At 38.2% G+C, this 6,000-nt stretch overlaps 1 pseudogene; it reads left to right on the top strand.

The window, feature by feature from the left end:
- The first annotated feature begins 323 nt into the window (after positions 1-323).
- On the top strand, positions 324-1,643 carry LOC145773778 (SCAN domain-containing protein 3 pseudogene; annotated as a pseudogene).
- The last annotated feature ends 4,357 nt before the right edge of the window (positions 1,644-6,000 follow it).

The raw sequence follows: 6,000 nt of genomic DNA, 5'->3' as shown, positions 1-6,000 counted from the left end.
CCCTCAAAACTAATTCGGCACTTGCACACAAAACATCCCGAACTAAAAGGTAAACCTTTGGACTTTTTTGAAAGAAGAAAAAGTGATCACGAAGCTGAAAAACATTACTAAGGACAGGTTTATCAACAAAGCCAAATGCACTAAGAGCATCGTACTTGGTGTTTCACCGCATCGCTAAGACTAATAAACCATTTACTATCGGAGAAGAATTGATTTTACCAGCGTGTAGTGATATTTGCCGTGAAGTTTTAGGAGAATCGGCAGCTAAAAAGATAGCGCAGGTTTCGCTTTCTGCGCGCACTGTTGCGAGACGTATTGAGGACATGGCGATAGACATTGAAGCTCAACTGTTAGAGCGGTTGGTGAAGTCACCATGGTTTGCGATTCAGTGTGATGAATCTACTGATATCGAAAACAAAGCTGTGCTGCTAGTTTTTGTTCGATATCTTTATGAAGAGGATGTTCATGAAGACATGTTATGTGCTTTGTATTTGCCAAAAAAAAACACAGCCTCCGAACTGTGGAAGGCTCTGAATGAATATTTCATAGGGAAACTAAACTGGTCTTTTTGTGTCGGTCTGTGTACGGATGGGGCTGCAGCCATGATTGGTCGTCTGTCTGGTTTGACTGCTCGAATTAAGGAGGTCGCACCAGAGTGCGAGGCCACTCATTGTTTCATTCACAGAGAAATGCTGGCTAGCCGAAAAATATCATCCGAGCTTCATAGTGTATTCACTGATGTAGTAAAAATGATCAACCTTATAAAAGCGCATGCACTGAACACTCGGCTGTTTGAGCAGATATGTGAGGACATGGATGCCGAGGACAAATGCCTTCTGTTGTACACAGAAGTAAGGTGGCTCACCAGAGGAAAATCACTGAACAGAGTTTTTGAACTAAGTGAGCCACTGCAAAGGTTTCTTTTGGAGAAATATTCAGATCTTGCTAGCAAATTTATTGATGAAAAATGGGTTCTCAAACTTGCCTACTTGTGTGACATATTCAATCTGCTCAATGAACTAAATCTTTCACTTCTGGGCAAAATGACAACTGTATTCAAGTTGGCAGATAAAGTGGCTGCGTTTACAGAAAAACTAAAATTGTGGGAGCAGCGCGTAAACAAAGGGGTTTTTGACATGTTTCAAACATTAGCAGAGACTTTGAAAGACAGTGAGCCTGAGCAAGAGTTCTTCGAACTTGTGAGCAGACACTTGCGTACTCTTTTAATAGAATTCAAGCGCTATTTTCCAAGCGCTAAAGACCCTCGAAATGCAAAGGATTGGATCCGTAATCCATTTATTTTCAAACCTGGTGAATCGACCTTACCTGTTCGACAACAGGACCAGCTCCTGGATATTGCTAATGACGGTAGCTTGAAAGTTATTTTTCATACAACGACTCTACCAACGTTTTGGATGAAAGTCTTACCGGAATACCCTGACCTTGCCATAAAAGCATTAAAAACCTTGCTGCCATTTCCGACATCCTATTTATGCGAGTCTGGATTTTCTGTAATGGCAGCAACAAAGACGAAACCGCGAAACAGATTGGACGTGAGAGAAACATTGCGGGTGTCGTTGAGTTCTATATTTCCTAGGTGGGATCGTCTCGTTGAGGCAAAACAAGCCCAAGGCCCACATTAAATAATGACCTTGCAGTATATGAGCTGCAATAAATTTTCATTGTTGAACATTAGATTTTTTTAAAGACCAGTCCGCGAAAAAATTTCATTTTGAAACCGGTCCGCAGAGCAAAAAAGGTTGCCGACCCCTGGGTTAAGGGACAGACCAAAGCTGTCATAGGCTCATGCGAGGTAAGGTACGTTTTAACCAATGTACGTCTTAACCAATGTAACGAGGTAAGGTACGTCTTAACCAATGTTATGTGACATTCGAACCACGAAATCGAGCAGTGTGTAGGCTAAGCTGTAAGGGTGTGTAGGGACCCGAATGAATTTCCATTGTTTTTAGCTCTCTACAAAATGTAATTCTCACATAACATTTACGTTTCTTAAAAACTCACTGAACCCAACAGTGAGAATAAATAGCTGCGTTTCTTAAGAAAACTCACTTGCTGTGCACCGAGATAATATTGATGGATCATTTTTTACTCAAATAACCTTTCACCGGCAGCTTTCCTCAAGTGATTCTGTTTAATGGCAAGTCATCGCTTTCAATCTTTTCTGCTTTAACAAAACGTTGTATCCGCAGTTCACCTATGCGACGGAATCTCACCAGGAGTTCACTCCAGTTCGTAAACATTGTTGAAATTTGCCAATTTTAAATTACGTAACTGCTTTGCTTTTTCCTTTTTCTGAAAGTGGTTTATTCAGAGATATACATACAAGAGATAGGCAATAGAATCCGCGTACGCTTTAAACCGGCGGCGATGTTGAAAAGCAGTCACGGTTGACTGGATAGGGTTCAAGCGGCAGCTCACGATGCCTGTAAACTGCAAATCGTGATAATTTCAAGCAGTTTACGCAGTGGTTTACAGGTTTAGTTAGGAAGTTCCATGGAATTTGATGATTCCAATTCAGTTTTGTAGAGCTTGCATTAATATTCGTCTATTGGCAAATTAAATATGGTAGATAACTTAATTACTATCAAGCTAAGTTATTATTGACCAGTCGGCAACAAACGTAGCAGATTAGCCCTTTTGGATTTACTGTTCATTTTGCGAGTATGTGTGGGAAGCAGCTTTTAAGCAAGAGTTTCAGTTTTTAAACTAACTGGCTAAATACTTAGGCATAGGCATGGTAGTTCTTATCGCCATTTGCAAGATTAGGTTATGAATTGTGGTGTATTTTACAGTTATGAATTCTGTTGTTATAATCATTCATATTTGTTTTATATATAATTTCAGGAATGTTATCATTATACTATTTATTTGCAGTTATTTATTAGATTATGCCAGCTTCGAATTGTTCCATCCCTCAGTGTCACACGGATAAAAATAACGGTTTGCAATAACGGTTGCAACCGAAGTACAAAGAGTGGCATAATGAAGTTTTGAAGAAAGTCATACTTAAGTACAGAGATGAACGTGATCCAAGAGATAATATTAAACAAGTTCTTCACAAAGGAAATGCTGGAATTTGTGAGAAACATTTTAATGCAGAGGATATAATAATCAATTCCAAAAGTAGCAGTAAATCTTTGAAGTTTGGTGCCGTCCCATGCTTGAATTTGCCACAGAGAACTGGTGATAAGCCGGCTGCATCCACTGTACGCCCAACACTGGTGCGAGACCGAATTACACCATCACTACATGAAAACATTGGAGATGTCAAGAAATCTTTTAACAGGCTAAAACGAATTGGATGGCAATTTCAAGAACATACAGATTATATATCAAAAAAATGACCTTGTTCTTATTGTAAATGTCTCAACATTACAATACAAATTTATTGCGTCCAACTTTCATTTTAAATTGTCTGAGGACAGTCAGGACACAGTGTTCTGTAAAAAGCTTGGTGCCCTAATCACAGAATTAGAAGCACTTCCTGCAAAAATGTGTCCCAGTGTTTCAACAAAGCCGGCCATTGGCACTAATTGCATTGTATATAACAAAGCTGACGAAAATCAAGATCTGTGGAATTCATGCTACCCGAAATATCTAACAACCTTTAGATCAAACAATTGCTTGGGATATGCTGATTGCGGAAGTCCTTGTTCTATGTGCATGCAGCTCATGGCCAAGGGAGTGAAGCCAACTGCAACACCTACTTTACAGTTAAGTGTAAAAGCAAAAGCACTTCTTGCATTATGTTCGAAGGAAAGGCTTATTATGACAGTTAAACATCAAAGAAAACAAGTTAAAGATATGGAATCGGAACGAATGGCTGCAGAAGCTTTAGTAGACTCACAAAATACACTAGTAGTGGGTAGTTTGGATAACGACATATCTACAATTTGTAGTGCAGCAGGAAAAAATGGAATGTTGACTGATTTTCAAAAAATATTTTTTGAAACTCAACTTGAAGTAAATAAAAAGAATTGTAAAACAAAATATCATCCTGAGATTATCCGATTTGCTCTCAGCCTGCAGTTAAAAAGTTCCTCTGCATATGATCAACTTCGTGGAGTTTTGCGCTTACCATCAAAACGTACTTTATTTGATTATCGTCATGTGCATCAAAATCAAACCGGTGTAACGGTCCAGGAGTTACTGCGGTCTGAAAGTTACCGTAAGTTCTGGACCGCGTATACGCAGTCTGAAAGTTACTGCCAGTCCAGAAGTTACTAAAACAGGGTTTTCAGATTTGACGCTTGCAGCAGATTTGTATAAATGATTTCAACATTGGAAACATGTTGAACTTGAATTTAGACTTATCCACCATTGCATCTTAACAACATGATTTACAGCAGAAACGTAATTGGGAATGAAGCGAAAATAAGATGAAAGTTAAAAGATGAGTTTTGTACCAGAAGTTGTTGATGTTTTGGTATGAAATTTTAACCTAACAATTTACGTAGGCTATCATTTTAACCTGATTTGTTTGTATTATACCATTTGAAGTTGTGTCCGTGCCTTACGTGCGTTGGCAAATAAATTTGCATGGGGAGGTGATTGACTAGATGACCACTTAGCCTATTGTCTTTTACTGTCATCCTAATTGTGCTATGATTCAACCTACGCTTCACAAGTGTTATGAGTGTTTTATTGACTCGTTGTAGGCTACGCTATATGGCTCTGTTGAAACAAATAATTTAATTGATCATCGCTCCAAACATTTTAAAGTTTGAATCGTGGCTATACATGAATCGGTGGCATTTAATAAGCTACAGGCCTTAATATATCGTGCAAAGTTTGCATTTGAAGACTGACTTGTTAGCCGCTGGTCTTGAGTTGTAGCCTAATTGACGAACATAGTCTTTGACTATATTTTATGTATTTCATGAAAGTTAAAACCAAAGTTTTCCAGTGAATGAAGCTCTGAGCCTATTTTTGGTCTGGTTTCTCATAACTACCGTTTTGAAGAAATATAAAGTAACTTAGGCTACATGTAGGCCAACCGGTAGTCAAAACGCCATAAACCTTCAGTGAGTAGGCTATCACAGTCTCACACGAGGGGAAGGCTTTAGGTTTTACGAAAGTTTTGAACACTTTGAGATTCCAATGAATTTCCGTTGGACTCCCATCGAAAACACGTGGCACGAAACTTAAGTCTAGAATTATGGTTTCGTGGTGAGAATATTTATCCTTGGGATTCATCTTTCGCATACTTGCAGAGGGTTTAATCTACTGACCAAGTAAAGTTTCAGTCCATTTACAAGTTTTCCCAAAAGAATTTCGAAAAAGCACACCCACGTACAATAGCAGTAACTTTTGGACTGCTTCTGCGGCGTTGCAGTCTGGAAGTTACTGTCAGTCCAAAAGTTACCAGCGGTGCCCGGCGTTTTCACAAGCGATAGAAAAGCGAAAATTGTTTCAACTAAGTGTAATGAATTCATTGCTCTCAAACTAATGCAAGCTTTTCAGTTAACATTACAAAATACTTATAATTATTAATCTGACCTTTTGAGAGGTTAAAAATTTAATAATTTTTCAAAACAAAATTAAATAAAATTTAAATGAAATATTTGGCAACTCTTGTAACTTTTGGCATGCAGTAACTCTTGGACTGCTACACCGGGACATTCAACAATCATATTCTGGATGCATTGAAAAATCAAAGTGATTCATGCAAAGATTTTGAGAAATACGTTTATATAACGTTTGATGAAATGAAAGTACAATCTAATTTAGTATTTAAACCGGAAACCGAAAAAATCATAGGTTTTACAGATTATGGATCAAATTTATCAACCGATTTAGATGTGGCCAATTATATGCTGGTGGTTTATATTAAAAGTTTTGCAGGAAATATCAGTCGGTCTCTATTCAACAAACACAGCTAAATGTCATCATTTAGTGAGCATTGTTTGGGGAGCTGTAGACAGCTTGGAGACACATTGTAATTTGAAAGTGCTGGGAATTGTTTGTGATGGTAGCGCA

The sequence above is a fragment of the Aplidium turbinatum genome, chromosome 7 (genome assembly GCF_918807975.1).
Source record: "Aplidium turbinatum chromosome 7, kaAplTurb1.1, whole genome shotgun sequence".
NCBI classification, from domain to species: Eukaryota; Metazoa; Chordata; class Ascidiacea; order Aplousobranchia; family Polyclinidae; genus Aplidium; species Aplidium turbinatum.
The sequence above is the reverse complement of the archived record's forward strand: the minus strand, read 5'-3'. Positions and strand labels throughout refer to the sequence as shown.